The sequence below is a fragment of the Aedes aegypti genome, chromosome 3 (assembly GCF_002204515.2).
Source record: "Aedes aegypti strain LVP_AGWG chromosome 3, AaegL5.0 Primary Assembly, whole genome shotgun sequence".
In the NCBI taxonomy this organism is placed as follows: domain Eukaryota; kingdom Metazoa; phylum Arthropoda; class Insecta; order Diptera; family Culicidae; genus Aedes; species Aedes aegypti.
Genome location: NC_035109.1, coordinates 19,642,526 through 19,665,615, shown reverse-complemented (window position 1 = coordinate 19,665,615; position 23,090 = coordinate 19,642,526). Strand labels below are relative to the sequence as shown.

At 40.4% G+C, this 23,090-nt stretch overlaps 1 long non-coding RNA gene across 1 annotated transcript in view; it reads left to right on the top strand.

Moving 5' to 3' along the window:
* Positions 1 to 20,250, top strand: part of LOC110679391 — a 488,338-nt gene extending 468,088 nt beyond the window's left edge. The window contains exon 4 of the long non-coding RNA XR_002502446.1: positions 18,986 to 20,250. This is a non-coding gene — a long non-coding RNA (uncharacterized LOC110679391). The remainder of the gene's footprint in view (positions 1 to 18,985) is intronic.
* The last annotated feature ends 2,840 nt before the right edge of the window (positions 20,251 to 23,090 follow it).

Sequence of the window (23,090 nt, the reverse complement as noted above, 5' to 3'; positions counted from 1 at the left end):
CCTCAGAAGCCAATACCGGCATTGAAAGAGGAAAACAAATTATTACTAACTAATTGCGAAAAAGCTCAAAAACTTGCTTTGCAGTTTGAAAGTGCGCACAATTTTAATTTAGAACTTACTAGTCCAATTGAAAATCAAGTTACTCAGGAGTTCGAAAATATTCTCAATCAAGAGAACGTTTTCGAAAATGCCTAGGAGGCTGATTTGGAAGAAATGAGAACTATTATTAGAAAAATCAAAAATATGAGAGCTCCTGGCGATGATGGAATTTTCTACATCCTCATCAAGAAACTTCCAGCAAGTAGCTTATTATTTTTAGTTGATATATTTAACAAATGTTTACAATTGGCATATTTTCCTGACAAATGGAAAAATTCTAAGGTTGTTCCAATTTTAAAACCAGACAAAAATCCTGCAGAAGCTTCTAACTATCGTCCAATCAATTTGCTTTCCTCCATCAGTAAACTTTTTGAAAAGGTTATTTTGAACAGAATGATGGCCCACATCAACGAAAATTCAATTTTTGCCAATGAACAGTTCGTATTCCGCCATGGACATTCGACCACTCATCAACTTTTACGTGTAACAAATTTGATCCGTTCCAACAAATCTGAAGGCTATTCTACTGGTCTTGCTCTTCTAGACATAGAAAAAGCATTCGACAGTGTTTGGCATGAAAGTTTGATTGTAAAATTAGAAAACTTCAATTTAACAACATACATTGTTAGAATAATTCAAAGTGAACTGTCAAATCGTACACTTCAGGTTAAATATCAGAACTCCAGATCTAAAAGACTTCCTGTAAGAGCTGGTGTTCCTCAAGGCAGCATTTTGGGACCAATATTATACAATACTTTCACATCCGACTTACCTGAGTTACCTCAGGGATGTCAAAAATCCTTGTTTGCGGATGACACAGGCCTCTCCGCCAAAGGACAAGCCTGCGTGTCATCTGTAGTCGATTGCAAAAAAGTTTGGATATTTTTTCTTCATACTTGCAAAAATGGAAGATTGGGGTTCCAATAAATTGGTTAGATGAAGTTAAATATCTAGGGCTTATGGTAGATAAGAATTTAACATTCAAAAATTACATTGAGGGCATTCAAGCCAAATGGAATAAATATGAAAAATGTCTTTATCCCCTTATTAATAGAAAATCAAAGCTTTGTCTTAAGAACAAGCTTTTGATATTCAAACAAATTTTCAGGCCAGCCATGTTGTATGCTGTTCCAATATGGACTAGCTGTTGTAATACCAGGAAAAAAAGCTCTGCAGAGAATTCAAAATAAAATTTTGAAAATGATTCTGAAGCTTCCTCCCTGGTATAGTACCGATGAGTTACATAGAATATCTAATGTTGAAACATTGGAACAAATGTTTAATAAAATCATTATTAATTTCAGGCAAAAATCGTTACAATCTTCTATTGCCACGATTAATGCGTTATATGTTTAGGTTAAGTTAGGTTAAGTATATTAAAAAAATATTTCTCTTATAAGCAGGTGAAATCAACTCACCTGTAAAAAATCTGAACTGCTACGGCAAATGAAATGTAATATGTTGTTAACAAAATGTTAATGAAATCTTAAATTTGTTTTACCAAATTAGGATGATAGTGTTGTTCAATAACACAGAACACCTAGATATAAGAAATTAATGTAATGTTTGGAATAATACTAATAAAGATATAAGTTTTACACTCATGTGGACTCATAAAATTATGGTGAACCAAGTTCACCGTTTTCCGGAAATCATTAAAAAACCCCAGAGAAGAGACTAAACTGTCACATCTTTCAAATGCGCAGTGCAAATCTGATAGTTGCTTGGTTGGTTTACAAATTTTCGAAATGGTGGACATTTATTTTTCGTAAAAACGGTTTCAAACACACCGTGCTCTCTGTCTGTTCACCACTGCAGGTAGCGAGAAGTGATGATCCGGCAGTATGATTTAGATGCGGAGTCAATGTTAAATTCCGATTATTTGTTCGAAATCCGAGTATGGTGTGTTTTCGGGTGTGGTGTCGATGTTGGGTGTTTGTTTGTGGAGATTGATAGTTATTATCAAGAGGCTAAAGCAAACTGAAATTGGAGTAAACTTACTTATTTCACCTATCCACCTATCACGTACGTGAGATTGATATGGCAAAGTTGGAATTGGGTTCGTCAACAGAGTAAAGATCTACAATGGATTTCAATTTATAGACTGAAAAACCTAAGGGTATGCGATATGGATTTTTTCCATGTCGATACGAAACGAAACGATACGCGGAATATCTTGCGCTGATAATGACGAAACGAAACGAAATTTAAAAATGTTTCGTGTAACTCGATACGAAATCAAATATCTCACGGAATTTTTCGAAACGAAACGAAATTTTTGAATTTGTTTCGCGGAATACACGTTTAAGTTTTTTTTTCTTGTCAAAAGCTGGAAATTTGACAATAGGCATAAAAACGTCTTTTTATATCCTCTACCATATGGAAACCTTAGCGTTGCTCAGCGGAATCCTTACACGTTTTGGTAAAACTCTTTTCTGTTTGTTTGAAATCTTCTTAATAACTTTTTAAGGTTTCATTTCAACATATCTGACACTCATACAAGGCAATGAGTGGGTTTAAGAGGAAAATAACCATCATCGTTGTACACATTTTCAAAACCATTTTTTTTTTGCTCAAATTTGAAGCAACGTTCATGAACATCTATCATTGCATTACACTTGTTACACGTAATACGATGATAGATTTTCATGAGGATATCTTGAAATTGGAACGTAAAAACTGGTTTTTTTATTTTTGATGATAGCTGATGATTCTTGAGCCTTAAGGTGAAGATGAATCGAAGCCAAAGTTCAAATTTTCAAGAGTACGGATCTGGAGAACCAAACATCCGATTGAGCTGAAAACTTAATCGATTGGTCACTAGCTGGTGGTGACCAATCGATTAGATTTTCAGCTCAAACGAATGTTTGGTTCTCCAGATCCGTGCTCTTGAAAATTTGAACGATGGCTTCGATTCATCTTCACCTTAATTTAAATTTAGCAACTAAGTAGTGGGTCGAAAAGCAGTTACAAACATTCAAAACAATCTTAAAAATATTGAGAGGAATCCAAAATTCATTTGATTTTTAGAAACGCTTTATAATTTTTTTTAATCATGTGGATATGCTAATATATACCGTAAATCATGGAATAATGGTATTCATTTTTTTTGCTGTACTTTATGCTTTGTGGCTTGAATGAATGTGATTGGGGACACAAGTCGATAAGTGATCATGAAAACACTAAACTGAGAAGCAGACTCTTCCCCAGTTGGAACACAACGCAAGAAAGAAGAAGAAAAATAAGTAGAACAGAGGAATCACTGGAATATTTGCTTTAGTATTCGCTGGAGTATTGAATTAAATTAAATTTTAAAAAATCCATCAACACATACCTAAGAAATCAATCAAGATAAATTTAAAAGAACGGCAAAAGTAATAAACTCCAAGAGATATTGTGGCAGCTACTTAACCAGGATTGCCTGTTGGAGTAACTTAGAAGTTCCTAATAAATTTTCTGGAAAAGCCTTGCTTAAACTGTGAATCAATTCTTGGAGGGATCAAATCTGGATGAATGCAGGCTTTTAGAGTAAACCTTATAGAAAATACTGAAGGTATTTCTATTATTTTGTAGAGCAAATACTGGAGAAATGATCCTATTCCAAAATCTGTGAAGGAATTTCTGGACGATTTCTGGAAGAAATAAGGATTGTTGATATTATCTTATTTTCAGATTCTTTGTTTAAAACTGACTACAAAATCACATTTTCACTGAATTTTAAGCCTCGAGAGTATTTTAAAAATATTTGAAAATTTCGAAAAAAAAGTTTTGAACCTGGACTACATAGCATAGAGAAACCGCAAATAAGGTTGACAATTTCACCAATGTTCGTTCAAACAATCCGTCTTTCAATGAGCTAAATTTAATGTTTAGTTTTTTTTTCTCGAGATCTAGATGTGCGAAAATTGAAAAAAAAAAATTGTTGCACTTTTCTGTTGTGAAATACCCTAGGTATACAACCAAACTTGAATCTAAATCTGGAACCAATTTTGATGGTGCTTGCAAATTTATAACTGATTTGTGATTTTTACTAAAACAAATCATCAAAATCGATCGAAAGTTGGCGAAACTAGAGAATTTTGAAACTTGATGTCGGTATTGAAAAGGTTAAGACCTTTGCCTTGCGGCATTTGGCTTCCAATACTTGTACTGATAGATTATCAATATTCGCATTTTTTTAAATTGGGGGTCGTGAGTAAATTATGTCACGTTATAAGAGGAGAAAGGAGTTGGTGGTGTGGTACAGCGTGAATAATCCTAGATTCATTTTTCGATATAAAATAATGTATGCATATTCTTTGTTTAAGGTGAATATAAATCGAAGGCATACCTCAGAATTTCAAGAGCACAAATCTAACGAACCCGACAGCGGTTCAAGCTGAACTCTTGATCAATTGGCCATCGAGTAACCAATCGATAGATTTTTCAGCTTGAATGGACGTCTGGTTCTTTAGATTTGTGCCCTTGAAGATTTGAGGTGCGGCTTTGGATCACCCAAATCAACGCGATTTTTACGGCGACAGCGACAAACAATCGCTGCGATTTCGCTGCTACATGTAGAATTTTATGACACATCAACGAAATCGCGAAGAGCCTTAACTCATTGATGCGTGCTATTAGTTTTCTCTTCTATTCTCCCGCTGTTCTTATGCAGAGTTAAAAGTGACGTCATAGCGGGAAAGCAAGAGAGAGAACTAATTCGCGCATCAATAATCTGCACCACCTGAGCAAATCCAGAACATCAGGGACTCACGCTCCGAAGCTTTTTTTTGACATTTGTGTACAAACAATTTTTGCGATATATTAACGGATTTGCTCAAAAGGACACGCGAGGAAACCGTGGTTTTGCTCTCTTCATTCTTATGGAAGATAACATTGCGGTAGTTCATCAAACGCAGTTGTTCCTTTCCTGGGCTATTCGCTGCGAGGAATTTAGGGCAAATGGGCGTTTTTGGAAACTTTTCAACGGCAGTGCAGTTTATCATATCCTGCGGACCAGTCAATACTACAGTCATCCCACAGTTATGGATAGCACACAGATATGGATCGAAGTTGGATTAAACGGAGAATATCTCATCAAATAGAGTAGCAATTACGCAGAACCCATTTTACCTACGCGAACCATAAATCTATACAGCATCGCAATCAACAATAACATGCTTAAACACATTTGTTCCATTCGTAGGAAATAAAATGTCATACATATGCCTAGAAGCGTTGATTCATATTTGTGGGACATTGAAGCCCATACCACAGTTATGAATCTAAGATAAGGGCTCATTCGCAAATTTCATAACGCTGAAGGTGATGGGTGGGTGCCCTCATCATGTTACGGCTCATACAAATTTGTGAAATATTCATACAAAAAGCGTTACGAGGTGGTGGGTGGGTGTCGAAAATGGCCATTTTCAGCGTTATGAAATTTGTGAATGAACCCTAAGACGATTCCTAAAGAAACGCCAAAACGTATGCTTTCACTAGCACACCATTCGTTTGCCTCGCAGATAATTTACTGTTATAGTGTTCTGATCCATGATATGAGTTGATTTGATCCATAATACGGACCTATTTTTGACTGTAGCCGCTAGGAGTAGAAGCAAAAGCTTTGCTTTTTTTGTTCGATATTTAATTCGAATTTCGCGAAATTCCGTTTTATTCCGTTTGTTTTCAATTTTCCGTGGAAATATTTTAACAATTTGGCGAAACGAAACGAAATAGCAAAATTCAAATTTCGCCAGTGCGAGTTCCGTGGAATTCCGCGGAATTTCGTTTCGAAGCGTATTTGACGGAATCATTCGGTATTTCGCATACCCTTAGAAAAACCAGATGAACTCACCTTACATTGGAGTTTTTGTTCCTTAAATCAATCATTTGGATTTTGACATTACATTCCAATCAGAAGGTTTCTCTAAGGTTCTTCAATACAAGCCCTATTATCTACAAGGACATTACGCAACCTGACGCCCTAACACTCTCTCTTAGTCCTGCTTAGTCGACGACTAAGAAGCTTTTCTCAGATTTGTTTTACAATTCACGCCCTAGTTCTTAAAAAAGTAAATAGGAAGTGTAACGGATCATTGCATGCTAACGCCTTGTAAGGTATCATTAAGTTTCCAAATTGACTATATTTTTTTAAGACCAGGTGCAGTTCAACACCCTCTATGTCATCAATCGACGTTTTCAAGAAATTTATTCGGAGATATTTTGCCGATAAATTCGAGTGACAAAGTCGTGTCGAGTGGATTTTTTGGTCGACAGTGACTCCAGTCGACTTAGTTTTGATCAACGCGACTTATTAAAATTGATGTTGTTCAGAGCGTTGAGATGCACCTGTTCTACGAGGGATAAAGTCAAATAATTCCAGGGCGTGGAAACTGCTTGAATTTTTTAGCTGATGTCCTACAGGTACGACGGTTCATATTTCATAGTTTTTCATTCCGATTTATAAGTGTATCAAGATGACCAACAACTTTGGTTGGAGTACTCCGGAACCGGTGTGATGTGGACATTTATAGACCATCATATAGTTCCATCATGCGACAACTCAAAGTACATGATTTTTCATCCAGATCTATCAGACACCATGCCAAAAATCAAACATAAAATTCTTCTTCTTGTTTAAATTGGAATAGATCCTGCTTCTCAGCTTAGCGTTTTAATGGGAACTGCTGCAGTTATTTACCGTGAGCTTACTTTGTCGATTGCTCAGTTTTACGTGTGTATATCGTGTGGCAGGTTCGAAGATACTCTATGCTCTATTATGACGAAAAACATTCTAATCCAAGAAGCTCCCTGTTCGAGGCGATTCGAACACATTCCCCTCAGCTTGGTCTTGCTGAAAAAATGCGCATTTACCGCTATATGAGCGTCTCGAACATAAAATTACTAAATCCGAAAAAAATGATAATATAAGGAATCGGCATCATTCGATAAATTTCATGTTTTTTAATCTATAAGTAAAACGACATTTTATCGCTGATGAATTATGACTTTTGACATCAATTGCAGTTTTGGGACCAGTTCAAATGGGGCTTCAGCAAATCCTCCAGGAAAACTTCCAGAGATTCCTTCAAAAATTCCTCTCAAAATATCTCCAGAGATTCTCCAGGAACTGTTTCGAAGATTTCTTTAGGGATTTTACAGAAATTTCTTGGAAACAATCTCTCTGGTAATCCCTACATTCAGCAATTCGTTCAGAAAGCTCCTCCTAGGATATCTTAAAGGATTATTTCAGAAATCTTTGCAGGGATATTTCTACAGGGATTCCTGTAGTGATTTTGCCAGGAGTTTCTGAAAGAGTTTTTGCCCCAGTACCTCTAGTGACTCCATCCATCAATTCCACCAGTAAAATCTTTACTGAGATTTCTCCAGGATTTTTTCTTACGATTCCAGGGTTCTGTTCTGTTTCTATTCCAGGGTTCTGTACCTTTCATATAAAGCTAAAAGAACAAAAATCGGCTCAGTAATAGATTTTTGAGAGCATTCCAAAGTCATGGGTTGTTTTCAGAAGTTAGAAAAAGTCAGAAAATTTCATATATCTGTCTCCTTTCTCTACACAGTTACAGCTCCTTCGCCGTGCCCATCGGCCAAGAATGACCTCAATGTACTAGGAAAGTTAAAGAAATCCTTCGAAGTCCTCCAGGATGATCCCCTAGAGCATTTTCTTAAAGAAAACCTTGAAATGATCCTTGAAGAAAGGTATTGTATGGAAACTCCCGGTTCCACTTCAGCAAAAACACCCGCGAAAGATAGAGTTTCGGACTGCACACGCGATGAATACTGATGATATGGTAATTACAACGGTAATTAATTAGAAACTAGATTTAATTGTATGGACTGTATTTCTAGGTATCAAAAGGGACGCACGATCCACAGATCGTAACCGATTATCTCGACGGTCGATTTACAACTAACTTCTAGCTCGTTTTTCTGTACGGAATGATGCTGCGAGAGCACACGCGATACTCGATCGAAATTCTTCTCTCGTGTATCTAATAATGGTTCATCATTTCTGTAACTCAGCTACATGTGGTTACAGTGGCGCGTAAAATTATAAATCCTGTATACTTTTCCTAACATACCACCCGCCTTGAGTTCACTCAATTCAAATATCAAACTTATTATAACTATTCAAGAATAGAACATCTTTTCCAAACCCATTAATTTCTACCCAAATTTCTTGTAACTCTCGATCTGATCTCCTCATTGAACTATGGAGACCGTTCTTGCCCGTTCGTCAAACTGATTCGCGAAACTCGTTCGATGTCTTCCGATTACGCCGTCAGGTCACCAATGCACGCTGCTGCTCTACAGTGCTTCCTGTCGCTAGATTTTCCACCATACGCTGTCGAAGAATGAAAAGGCTTGATTCCAAAATAGTTGGCAATTGGAAGGACATAACTTATCCTGCGCCCCCCGGCGATAGCGGATGAAATCTCCGACCTTGCCAAAGTGTGCCCCTATGGGGGCTGAGAAAACAACGGCGATGTGGCTGGCGCACTGGATTTGAAGACATCGTAGAAGAATTCTGTCGAATAGAAAGACCGATTGGGCTCCGAACAACCATTGAGGCTTGAAAAACATAACTTTTAGGGTGGCCCCTGGCGAATACGGCAAGAATGCGCCGTTTGCTGCCAACTGTGCCCCTAATGGGGCCATACTTAGCTGTATTTTCTGATATTGATCCGTAGGTGGACAATTGTTGGACGACGATGGTTAAAGTTGAGAAATTGATCCTGATGAGAAAATCGATTGGCTTCCGAAATGATTCTGATTAAAATTAAACGTAACTTCAATTGTGGCCCCTGGCATGAACGATGTGGATTGTCGTAAAGCGCCAATATTGCCCCACATGGAGCCGTACAAAGCTGACTGGATCTCCATTGATCACCAGAAGCGATGAATTACGATGCTGTGGTGGATCCAGATCTGCTGAAGAATAACAACGCATTGGATCCGAAGAAGAAATTCAATTTTGTTTAACGTAACTTAGGTGTCGGCCCCCTCGGCAGGTGTAGCTATACGCTTCGAAAGCCAATGGTTGCCTCAGGAATCGTACCGTGGAGGACTGTCAAAGGAAAACCGATCAGTTCGTTTCCGATTACATAAAAATGAAATACATAACTTGGGGATAGCCCCCTGGCGAAAAGCGGCGAAACGGCGAAACGTTCCTGCACGGGTAGAAATCAGAATCCAAAAACAAGATTATGACTCATGATATCATGATTCCAGCGTGTTTTCGGCTTATAAAAATACACCATGATTTGGACTCATGATATCATGAGTCAGATTGCCGTAACGCAACACACGCGTTAGGTTTTTGTAGCTGATTGCTCGGAATCATGATTCAAATGTCAAAAATGCTGAGTCGCACATCCGTTTATGATCGACAAAATAAAAAAAAGTTAAAAACAGCACTCATTGAGATTCGAGCCAAGAACCTTTCGATTGTGAGCCACGTACTCTACCACTCAACCACTTCGTCATCTTGAATTAAGAGTGATCGATCCGAATGAGATGAAGCAAATTGCGCCGCTCAGTGCTTTCACAGTGGATGTTACGCTTATGAGGAATCATGATTATGACTCCAGGAACCATGATTTGTGATCCTGATATTATGACCTAACCAATTTATGAATTTCATGATTTGTAAATCATGGTGTGGGGATCAGATTTTTATCCGTGTGGAACTGTTGACGTTGGAACAATCAATGCAACTCATTCAACTCTCTTCGAGCACCGACAAAATTTGTAGCGTTGTCGCATAGTATTATATCAGGCCTCCCACGCCTAGCTACGAATCGTCTGAGCGTAGCAAGAAATGCTTCGCTTATGAGATCCATCACGATTTCTATATGTACTGCTTTGCAGACCAAGCATACAAACAGGCACACGTAGCATTTTATAGGTGCTCCTTTTCGAGTCGGTCGCAGCTCAAAAGGGCCACAATAATCAACGCCTACACGTTGAAAGGCAGGTGCTGGAGATACTCTTTCCAACGGCAGATCTCCCATTAGTTGTTCATGAGCAAGTGGCTTGGCTTTAAAGCACTTCACGCACTCATGCATGACCTTCCTGGCCAGGTTTCTAACGCAAAGCGGCCAGAATCTCTCTCGAACGCAAGCTATCATTAGTTGCGGTCCTCCATGCAGTAATCTATGGTGATAATCGATCAAGATAAGCTTCGTAAGTGGATGATAGCTATCCAAAATCATGGGATGCCTACGGCTTCATGACACCGGAGCGTTTCCAAGCCGCCCGCCTACGCAGAGTAAACCATCGATCATAACAGGATGCAGACTGTGCAGCTTCGACGATGGTTTTACTTCATTCTTAGCTGCAATATCTGACAAATCCAACGGAAAACATTCCGATTGGGCCAGCTGTACCAAGGCCAGCAAGGCTGAGTCATGCTCTTTTGCTGATAGTAATCCAGACATTCTCCGTCGTCTATTCCTCTGTTGACAATTGCAGGAAAAGCGACGAATCCAAGCGGTCAGACGAACCAGAGTTAACAGAGACGACCGAAGCATAAACACGCCACTAGGAGGCAACGCTTGAAGAACTGTAGAAACTAGTGGTCTTTCCTCCAGGATCACTGAATCGAATTGTTGATCTGGCACTGACATATTTTTTGGCCAGTATCCGATGTCCTTTTTTAACCATTCTAGTCCACTCCACCAGAGAGAATTGTTTGAAATTTGTGATGGCGTTGCTCCTCTTGATCAGCAGGATTTTCCATTCCTGGCACGTGATTCCACACTCCACCCTTCGTGTCGTGCTGTATCTCAGATACACGGTTTCCTACGAAGGCTTGCCACCTTGACGGATGCGAGGAGATCCAACATTTCACAATGGTCGAATCGGTCCAAAAGAATGCTGCGGCTGCAATTTCTAGGCTGCTAGCAACGGACTCATACAGATGGGCTAACAGTAGCGCTGCAGACAACTCCACACGAGGCATGGATTGCTTCTTCTTCCTTTTGCTGAGGTCTTCAAGAGGTGCAACCTTTGACTTCGCCATCACCAGATTGACTGCTGTTTCTCCATCTCTACTAACACATCGAAGGTAGATGGTTGCTCCGTAAGCCTTGTCGGTAGTGTCGCTGAATCCGTGAAATTCACACGATATCACATCCCATCCAAATGCAATCCATCTAGGCACAGAAATTGCATCCATATCACTGAGATTCCTTCTAAATTACGCCACCTTGTGTGAAGATCATCACTTAGTAACTCATCCCACGAGTATTTCGCTTGCCAAAGCTCTTGTAGGAAACGTTTTCCTTGGACTATCACTGGTCCAACTAGACCGTAAGGATCGAAGAGGCGTGCTATTTCCGACAGCACAACACGATGGGTAACAGGACCTTCAGGTCTCCAACTAGGAACTCTGATCCTCAACGTATCCGTAGCTGGCTCCCACGTGAGACCCAATGTCTTCACTGTAGCCTTTTCATCCAATTCAAGAACTACGCGGTCATCTCGTAGATTAGAAGGAATTTCTGACAAAACTTCCGGTGTGTTCGTAATTGCTCCTGAGCAGAATCCCTTCAGTATATCTTGTGTGGAAGCCAAAGATGGAAATCTAGTGATCATGACAAAATAAATGATGCATCGCGGTTGTTCTTTATCGTGCGATCATAGCAACAACGATTAACCTTTTGTCGTTAAGATATCACAACAAACTACGCTCCGCGATTGATGCATCGTTGTGCGTGTGGGCTAGCGATTAAATGTTCGCGAGTTTTATTATTCTAAGGATTGTTCCATTGTTATCTGTTGATTTCCTATCGGATGTATTGTTTGTGATTCTAAAATTATTCGGGCATGGTTTTAACGATAAATAATAGCGTGAATGCGCCATTATTCAAGTTGATCGCTACTTGTAACAACATCCGATAAACTGTTTGTCCCACGACAAACATTGCATCGGATGCTCCTTATGTCGGTACATTGTGCGCGTGGTGAGGTTTTCAAATCATGCTGATGCAAGACCGACGGCCCTCTTAGACCGTTCGAATACCGTGTTGTTTGTCGCTAGAGACGATTTTTTTCCATCCTTGGTGGAAGCTGATCCGATGGATGCTGCCATATCATTCGGTACATTTTCTCTGCATCTCCTACAACGGCGTATCTTAACAGACGAAACCGCATCAAGATGCTCCGTAGGTCATCCTGGACAACAGGTCCAACCATCAGCACATCATTTAAAGAAACACCAGAACCCGTTGGACAGGATGCATCGAAAACAACTCTAAGTTTCGTAATGGTGCTGTCTGGTTTCAGGACAGCATGATGTGGAATGTAGTACTCCTGACCATATTCTTCTCTTTCCGTGAGCACCTCTTTCATATGGCCCATATGAAGATACTCATGCATAAACGCCGTATACATGACCTTTAACTCAGGGTTGGCATCAAGCCGCTTCTCCATAGATAAATAGCGTTTCTTTGCAATAGTCTTGGAACACCCTAGTCTCTCCAACACGTGCTTCTTCTTCGGTAACTGCACCCGATATTTTTCATCTGGATCTCTAGTGGTTGTCTCCTCGAAGAAGGTTTCACAGGCAGACTCCTCGATGGAAAGGCAATTCTTTGTGCGGCAAGCTTCCAACTCCCAAAACCTTGCAAGTTCGTCGAAAATTTCTTCTGTAGTCACAGACGACGATGAAGCTACTGCGCTGTAGCTGACGACAGATGTTTCAGGCAACTCTCCAGCGACAATCCACCCTAGCTCCGTATTATGTAGAATCTGACCTGAGCTAGAAAGTTTCAACTGTTCAGTCAGCCGCAACTCGAAGAAGACAGCTACTCCAAGAATCACATCAATGGATCCTGGTTCGTTGAAGGCTGGATCCGCAAGACATATAAGGCAGATTCCACGACGAACTATCGATGTGTTGCTGCGGCAGATTTGATGTAATCTTCGGTAGTACCAGGAACTTGACTTCACCGGACACGTACGACGAATTACCACGACAAAACTATTGCTAAAACAGCTTGTTTAGCAACAGAATGGCAACCACCAACTCCATCAACCGACAAAACTTTCCCGAACTCTTCGGAAATTCAACCGTTGAGAGAGATTCTCAGTCATGAGACAGACCTGAGATCCGTTGTCTAACAATGCACGTGCAAGCACGGTATTCCCATGATGATCGCCGAGCAGTGGATAATAAGGCAGTGTTTGAATGGTGGTGTGTTTGGGAAGGTGTAGCAGTGTGGTGTACAGTAGAAGAATTGGTGGGAGGTGGTGAGCATGCATTTTGCGAAGATGTACTTGGAGTTGGTGTAGTCTGTGGTTGTTGAGAATTGCTCCGGTTTTGAGCTTGATTGGATTGCTGAGAATGAGAGTTCGCGGCTTGAGATCCTTTAGTGTGCTTCTGGGAGGAGGGCTGATTCACATTCTGCCCCTGGTTCGCAGGACTATAGTAAGGATGCAGCAGATTGTGGTGCCGCTGTCCACATTTACCACACGATGATCTCGAGCAATCCGCAACGAAATGACCAGATCGTAAGCAATTAAGGCACAGTCCAAGTTTTCGCGCAAGCGCCTTTCTATCGACGATCTTCATTTTTCCAAAACTGGAGCACTGTTCCACGTTATGTGGACCGCTATTGCATACCACGCAATTTTTGTTTGACACTGTAGCATGAACAATTGGGTTTTTCGAAGGTTTCTTGAAGTCACACATCCTTCGCGCTGACGTCGATTGTAGAATCGAGCAATGGTTCTCCAGAATGTTCACCATCGCTGTATATGATGGAATATTTTTCGAACTATGGTGTGTTTCCCATAAACGAAGTGTATCGTCATCTAGCTTCTGGGAAAGCATGAAAGCTAGCAGCGTACTCCACTGCGCAGGATCCTCACCCAATTTCTCTAATTGCTGAAGGTTGATTTTGAATGTCATCAATAAATGATTGAGACCTTGGAAGCTCTCACACTTCATGGGAGCCACAGTGAACAATGCCTTCAAATGTTCCTGGGCGATGAGCTTATGGTTTTCAAATTTTGACTCCAGTATGCCCCAGGCAAGTGCATAGTTAGCAGCAGTAACTTGAATTTGGTTGATCTCACAAAAAGCATCATCTTTCAGCGATGTACGCAGATAATTAAACTTATCTATCGCACTGAGTTGATTGTTATCGTGTATCAGTGATCTGAAGTTGTCCATTCTGCCAGCCTTCCTGAAAACGTTGGTATCTTCAATACAGGATATCTCGTCCGTGATGACTGGTAAGTGTGGGCTTCATCTTTTCGGTCCGCAACAACCTCCGTAGATTCACTGATCTTCGAAAGTAGCGCCTGCTTCAGCCGAAAATATTTATTCTTTGAAAATCTCTTCATTTTCTCTCCGGCAGCCATGGCAGCTTGCGCCAAAGTTTCCCCATCAGCAGCATTCTCCGGGTCTTGACCAATATCCAGATCATCGGTCAGCACTTCAATGTTCACTTGTAATTCATAGTATTTGTCATACACCTCGTCTAACTTCTTCATTCCTAAATTCACTGCACTTTTATCCCGATCTTCCTGGTACGTCGACAGAAACTCCAAAGATATCCACGCATGTCGCTCCTGCTTCACCAGTTGCCTCAGTTCTGGTATCGGCACCGTTGTCTGACGGAATTTCATTGCAAATTCCTGGCTGAATATCTGTATTATTTTTTTTTTAAAACTATTGATAGAATTCGCTAAAGAAGTTTCTCCAAAGAAGAAGTGTACATGGCGGAATACCTGAGAAAAATCATGTCAGAATCCCAGATACTATTGCTTGAAAACTCATTTATTCATTCTTTTAAATACTTGGCTGAATTTCTTGAACAATTTCAGAAAGTTCAACGAAAAGTTGTCCTGGAAAAATTTGTCGAGTACCTAGTAAACTTTTTCAACGGAAATTTGGAGATTTTCTGGAAACACTTCTTGGACTTCTTGGTGGTACAGTTTTTTGATATGTTGATTGGATGAAGTTTGATATGTTGCATTGTTGGTTTATATAGCATAAGGCTACTGACCACTTCCACCAGGATATCTGAGGTCGTACCAATCAATCCTGAATGGTCGGTGGACTTTGTAATGATCATTTATTTCGTACTTTTGTGTACATAAATTTTGTTTATGTATGGAAATGTGAAGAATAATTGGTTACCATGTCGGAAAGAACTTGAAACTATTGAGAGCCAAAGCTACAGGTCCAAAGCCCTGATAAAGGTGGATGCTTGTGATGGCTATGACCGTAGTCATCATATAAAGAACAAACGGAAAATGCGACATCGTGTCAGCACCGAGGAGGCAGCCCCTCTAGCATGATGCAGATAGCGCAACCCTATTTAGGTGGCCAATCGAAGACACTTCATCACTCAAGATAGGCAAAAGTAGAAAAAGCTGATAAGAACAACGCTTGGAAAGTCGGATCTTGGAACTTGAGAACTTTGGAAGAACCCGCGCGATTTGGGCTCCTGGCTCGTGAACTGCGGAATAGCGGCGTACACGTGACAGCTATCCAGGAAATACGCTGGCCCAAAACCGGAGAATGCGAATTCCGAGCAGTATATCCCATTGCCAAAACTTCATTCAAGTATAACATCTACTAAAGTGGCAGCGATAGAACAGAACGTGGAGTTGGCTTCATAGTGATTGGGAAGCAGATGAAACCAGTTATTCAGTGGAAACCGTGACCGAATCTGTGTATTGAGAATGAAGGGCAAGTTCTTCTGCTACAGCCTGATCAGCATATATGCGCCAATGAACGGTAAGCCCGATAATATGAAGGATGAGTTCTATGAGAGTCTAGATATTAAGGAACACGAAAAGTGTCCAAAACAAGATGTCAATATGGTCATCGGCGATGCAAATGCGCAGATCGGGAAAGAAGATTTCTTCCGACCCGTCATTGGAACGGAACACCTCCATTCCGTTATCAATGATAATGGCTTGCGACTAGAAAGCTTCGCTGCTACTAGAGGGATTGCAAAAAGCAGTACCTGCTTTGCACGAAAGAATATCCGCAAACACACCTGGCGACACCCGAGTGGCGACGCCTGCTCCCAAATAGACCAAGTGCTGGTTGATGGGCGACATTTCTCAGATGTCATGGATGTAAGGACCATCCGAGGCCCCAATATCGACTCGGATTATTATCTCGTTGTAGCTAAAATTCGGGCGCGGTTATCCAGCGTCACGACATCCAAAACAAACAGAACGTTGCGCTTCAATATACCACGCTTGTCGTTTGAATAATACACGCAACTAGACGAGCAGTTGGGAAGAGAGAGGTCAACCATGTTGATGGGCTGTCAATCATTCAAAAATGTGGGACCCTATCCAAGAAGCTGTGACAACAACGGCGCGGGAAGTGATTGGCACTGATCAACGACGAAGACGAAACGACTGGTTCAATGAAGAGTGCCAGAGAGTGACAGACGTAAAGAATGTCACCAGAAGCCGTATGCTTGTGGCCGTTATCTGACAGAACAGAGAGCGGTACAGGGCAACGAGATCCGAAGAGAAGAAAATCCACCGCAGAAAGAAAAGGCAGCACGAAGAAAGTGTGGTAGCTGAAGCTCAAGCAAGCATGAACCGGAATGATATGCGGAGATTTTATGCAACGGTCAATGGTGCGCGGCACAATACCGTACCAGTGCCCGCCATGTTCAATGATCATGAAAGGAATTTGCTGACCGATAAAACGGCGGTGGCTGCCAGGTGAAAGGAGCACTTTCAGCAATTGTTGAACGGTGAAAATGGAAGCATAACGAGGAACATGATGAACATAGATGATGAAGATCAAGCTGTGGACCCACCAACCATAGGAGAGGTTAAAAAGGCTATCAGTGAGTTGAAGAACTGTAAGGCTGCTGGGAAGGACGAGCTCCAGGGCGAGCTTCTCAAGCGCGGAAGTGAGCAGCTTTACCAGTCGATCCTCGGAGTACTTCTGAAGGTATTGGAGGACGAAGAATTACCCACCGGCTGGTTGAATGGCCTTATACGCCCAATCTACAAGAAAGGGCATAGACTGGAATGTGCCAATTACAGAGAAAGTAGCCTGCTGAATTCGGCGTACAAAATTCTGTCGCGCATCCTGTTTAACAGACTGAGACCGCTCAAGGAGTCCATCGTCGATGAATTCCAAGCTGGTTTTCGTGAGGCCGTTCGACAACGGACAAGATATTTAGCTTACGCATGATCCTAGATAAATTCCGGGAGTATAACTTGCAGACTCATCATCTGTTTATTGCTTTCAAGGCGGCGTACGACTTAGTGAAAAGAAATGAGCTTTGGCAGATTATGTCTGAACATGGTTTTCCGGCGAAACTACTGGATGGTTCGAAATCAAGTGTTTGTATCGCAGACGAGGTGTCAACCTCGTTAGTGACGTTAGACGGGTTGAAGCAGGGAGACGCACTTTCAAACTTACTGTTGCACTCGAGGGAGCTATTAGAAGATCTGGTGTACAGAGAAATGGCACTATTATCACAAGGTCGCACATACTTATTAGCTTTGCGGATGATATAGACCTAATTGAAATCGATCGCAAGTCAGTGGAAGAGGCCTTCGTGCCTCTGAAGAGGGAGACAGCGAGGATAAGCCTGACCATTAATTCTACTAAAACGAAGTACATGGTTGCAGGTAGAGATAGAGTCAGGCTTGGTGGTGTAGGTGCTGAGGTAGTGTTTGATGGGGATGTGTTTGTATAAAACATTGATTCTTCCGGTGGCTCTCTATGGGCACGAAGCGTGGACGTTAAAAGAGTCAGACCGGAAAGCTCTCGGTGTTTTCGAGCATAAAGTGCTGCGCACAATACTCGGTGGGAAACACGAAAATGGTGAGTGGCGCTGACGCATGAATCACAAGTTGACCCAAAGACAACAGTGAAACACTGTGAAATTGTTTCAGAAGAATTTAGCACATATTTCAGCAAATGTTGAGGAGTTGGCTCTAGTGAAAGTGTTCGCTTCGATGTGCGAGTAAAGCAATTCATACTGGAACTGATTTCCCTTGGTGATAAAACGAGAAAAAAATCTCCGAAAGATGGTTATAGGGCAATGAGAAGCAAGCAAGACCCGATTACTGGAATCAAAGAGTTCCACCCTAAGTCTTACAGTTTATTACATTTACGTTAAAATTGAAAGCCAACGTAACAAAAAAGATAATTAAAAATTGTTTTCAAATAACTCAATAACAGTAAATCTTAATTTTATTTTAAACTAACGGTCCAAACAATTTTACAAAATTTTGTATGTTGAAAAGTCAACCTTGCTCATTAACCTTCATTAAAATGTTACGGCAAAGATGTGCGATAACTTATTTTGTTATCAACCTATTATCAAACAAGTCCGTTACGGATACAATGATAACAAATCATTCAGTTATCACAGATAACAAAATATCAAAATGTAAACAGCGATAATTAGAGTTGTTATCAATTTTGATTTTCCGTTGGGATTTTTCATTAATAAAGAAGAAGCAACATTGAAATTACCTGCGTCGGAATTTCCTTGGGTATTTTCGTTAGCATTTTACTTGAAAAAAAAAAGAAAATTTGATGCTTGCTATTCAAGAATGCTAAACGTAGTAATTTATGTAAAGCAATGTTCTTGATGATTTTTTTTTTCAATCTGGAATAAATATTGCGAAAATTAGTCAAGATTCATTCTTCCGTTCAACTTTCTACATCTCCAACTGTTTTCGTCATTTTAATAATAAAACACTGCTTCCCTCAAGTCCTGCAGAAATCCAAACAACACACTATCATTACCAGAACTCTTCCCCGGACTCGGTGGCCATAGACAAAGAAAACACTCACCGGCTGCGGATCCTGTCCGATCCCATATATTAATGCTAATTTATTTGACCCCTTTCCACTTCTCTTTTTTCATTCCAGGTCAGACCTTCAACCAACTGATCCACTCCAATCCTCGTCGGTCAACGTTTTATTTTCTAAGTGAGTGTATATGTGTACCGGAGTGTGTTTTAAGTGAATTTTAAATCGTCCACCCGTTAAGCCCCGAAGAACGCCGGAAGAAAAATAGTGTCTGCGAATCCTTCCCTTTGGACCCGTGTGAAACCGGTCAGTCTCTCAGAACATCGTTTGAAGAGAGACGTCCCCGCACCCATCAGCTGCGTGTTTGAAAAACGAAAAAGAATTGCCACCCATTAGTCACAATCACGAGAAAAAAAAAGTGCTCCGAGCAATCTGCAGAAGAATTGGGGGAGGTTGGAGGTGAAAATCAAGTGTCGACCAGGTTGCCACGAAAAAGACACTGAAGCCTGACCACTCGACGGGGATTCGTCCGGTTTTCGAATAGAAGAGGGAAAGTGGAAAGAAGCACCGTCGTCTAGCTGCGGGAAAATTGTGATTTATTTTATTTGTGTCCATATTTTACCCGCTTTCGCATCGAGTGAAGTTTTCTGGTCCGTTTTCCCTCGTCGCTGTGGCCTTCACACGACAAATGAGTTTTAAAATGAGCCGAAGAAAAAAAGGTGCTCCCGACACGGCGACAAAGTGTAAAGCGTGAAAGTGTATATCATTATTAATGCCACGTTTTATTTTGCCTAATTTTTTACTGTTATGTTGCTTTTTTCTACTTCGATAACGAGGGGCCGTAACCTAACCTAGTTGCAATACGTTCGCGGCGCGAGGAAGTTTTCCTAATGAGGGCAATAAATCGGCGCGGAAACGAACACGAAATGCGTGTCGCCGTGGCAAAACGAAGTCCCGAATAAAACCCCACCTCGACATCATCCTAATGAGGTCGCATCTATCACACGGTACGGTGTAGAGGCCTTCATCAGTCCTTAGTGGTGAAAAAGCGATCTCAATCCGAATCACGCCAAAGACGAAACGCTCGTGCATTAAAACAGTTAACGGATTCGTATAGGTAATCTTAGGTGAATTAGAACCTTATTGCACCTGGTTGGAAACATGAAATCGTTCGCAGTCACGGCAGAAGTGTTGAGCTCCAGGAGGACATTCCCGCGGTGGCGGTGGCGAACTTTATCGATAGCAGTGTTACTGATGTTGATGTGTAGCGGGCGACTGGCGTGGGGAGCGGCAGAATCGACGCCACAGCGCAGAACCAGTGAGCATGGTACAAGTTCAGCAAGTGGCACCAGTAAGAGACAGGATGGAACTGATCGAGGACATTTATACGGTAAGTGTGGATTTTGAAGATCAAATTCGATGAACATAATTCAAAAAACTCAAGTAACGAAAGTGCAGAGCGTTTCGTGGTTTAAATACCAGAGAAGAATGAGAAACAGTCAGGTATTTCACCTTTTGTTTTTTTCAAACTCGTAGGGTAAACGCTCCCTCAGTGGAGTGGAGGTTGTTTCAATAGTAGATGTACTCTATTTGACATGTTTCGCCCCAATAAATTATAATTTATAAATATAATTATAATAATAATTGCGTGATCAGACATTGCATAATTAGTTCTCATTTCATTTCGAAGCAAGATCAAAGCAAGCGAAGAAAAAAATCCCATCTGTATCGGTCTACGATCGGCAATGTTTCGCAAGCAGTAACAAACGTGATGTTGATTATCAGTTAGTCAATTCTCGAACACTTTTTCAAATAGACGTAAGTCACTCTCAACTCTAGTTGAGATAATCAACTTCGAAAATGTATTATCTGATTTTAATTGCTATTTAAAGCCTGAACGGATTTCTACAATATGAATACGCCTATACTATAACATTTGTAAAGGAGTTGCTCCACGATTGAACAAATTTCAAAAAGTATTTAGAAACGTGATGTATTTTGCGAAAATAAACTTTACCACGTTTTGCTTTCATCAACAGAAATACGCCCTTATCATAAATCACACTGACAGCATGAGCGTTACTTTCGTCAAAGCGTTACGCTATTTGATCCTCCAGTTGTTTACTTGCGTCCTCATGTTTAGTCAATTGTCAAACGTAAACATTACTTACGACAGAATGAAAACAAACAAAAAAGTTTTGTTTGTGTACTCAATGTCAACATAAATAACAGTTAGCTAATTCTTGTTGTGTTGAATGCTGGTCCAAACCGTTTTCATTAGGATTTCTACTGGTTATAGTTCTTATTCGAGTACGCTAAGGATTGAATCCAATAGCCAGCAACACCCAAGATCTTGATGAAATTGCAGCTCATGTTCAATTACAGATGCACTCACACTTGACGAACAATCCAGTTGAAAGCTGGCATTTTCAAAAAGTAAAAATAAGGGATTTCACCCAAAGGCATGTGCTGGGGCTAGGTGCGCTGTGTTGCATACCAGTTCTACTGCCCAGTATGCCCGACATTAGGTACATTAGATTGATTCGCCTGTAGATTTCCGGTTTTCAACCGGAGACGCGATGAAATTTAATAATTGGGAACTTAACCGATCAATCTTAGCGCTTGCAAAAATAATCCACCCATAATTTCCGATAGCAGGGCTGGTCGACTTAGACTAAATCTATTAAAAGTTTGTTTTAAACGGAAGGTCTCTAAAGTCTCTGTTTTAACCAAAATAAAGTCATTTTTCTTAATTCTGCTTGCAGTGAATCCTGCTGATAAATGTTAGCAGTTCCAAAAAACCTCCAGAGACTATTATGCGACTATTTCACAGGATCTTCAGAAATTTCTTCCCAGATTCCTCGAAGGACAGCTTCAGGAATTCTGCTAATGATTTCTTTAGAAATTATTCCTGGCGTACTTTCAGGGACTCATTCAGAGATTTCTCTAGGAATTCCTCTAGTGGTTTATCCACCAAAACTTCTAGCGGTGTTTCAAGGAACGCTTAGAGGAATTTATTCATAATTTGCTTAAGGAAATTCTTGACAACTTCAGCCTCCAGTAATTTCCAAGAAACTATCTCAGGATAGTCCAGATATTTTTGTGTAATTCTGTCAACGATTTTGCCAGTTGTAATAATAGGAGAACTACCATAGATTTCAACAGGAGTTTTTTTTTTAAATAAAACCCTTAAAGGTTAATGGAAGGTCGAAGTCCCTCCACAAATTGCTGTAAGAATATCCCCTTTTCATTCAGCGATTTCTCGTTTAGTTCTTCCAATCAATTTTTCGGGATCTTCATGGATTCTTTAAAAGTTCATTTAAGGGTTCACACCAGCTTATGGGCCAATGCACAAGTTCGCACGTTTGAGCGATGCTGTAATCACGCGTTGCCATGGTCACATAAATAATACGGCTTCGCTCAAACGTCAAATAATGAACTCGTGCATTGGTCCCATACTATAGTAATAATTCCAGTCATGCATCATTGATGTACCATTTTTTTACCATGGAATTCGTCCGATAATTTTCAAGGGATTCCCCAACAAACATTTTCACGGAATAAGAGTTAAAAAAATGACTTTAAAACATATTTCAGCTAAATAAACTATTACTTAGCTACGAATGTTTGTTGGGTCATGTAGGATGTTGTCCAAAGTTTAAATCTTTTTTTTTAATATCCCTTGCTTTAGAGAACTTTGTGAGAATAATTCAAGAATTACTTGGAAACTTATAAAATTTTATAATTTTATTAGATGTTACAGGGGAAAAAATCTGTGGTAAAAATTACTAGTTTAGCTGACTACACCCATACTTGAAACCACCATGGAATTTCAGACCAATTTACTATGTTTACGGGACCTGTTCATAAATTTCATAACGCTGAAGGGGGTGGGTGGGTGTCCTTGAAATATTACAGCTCATACAAAATTTGTAAAACATTCATACCTAAAGCGTTACAAGGGGGTGGGTGGGTATCAAAAATGCCCATTTTTGGCGTTATGAAATTTGTGACTGAACCCACGGTACATCCTACCACATTACTGGTACATATGGCAGAAATCTTTTACAACAATCTGATATCGACTACAGACATGGTAAAATCAAATACATTTCTGGTCTGCTGAAAATTGCCGGTGCGAGCGCTTAAGTTAACCCCCTAAAATAGTAGTTTTTACCGCACAATTTTTTTGGGTGTACTTTACAATTTCCTTCTGAAACACCTC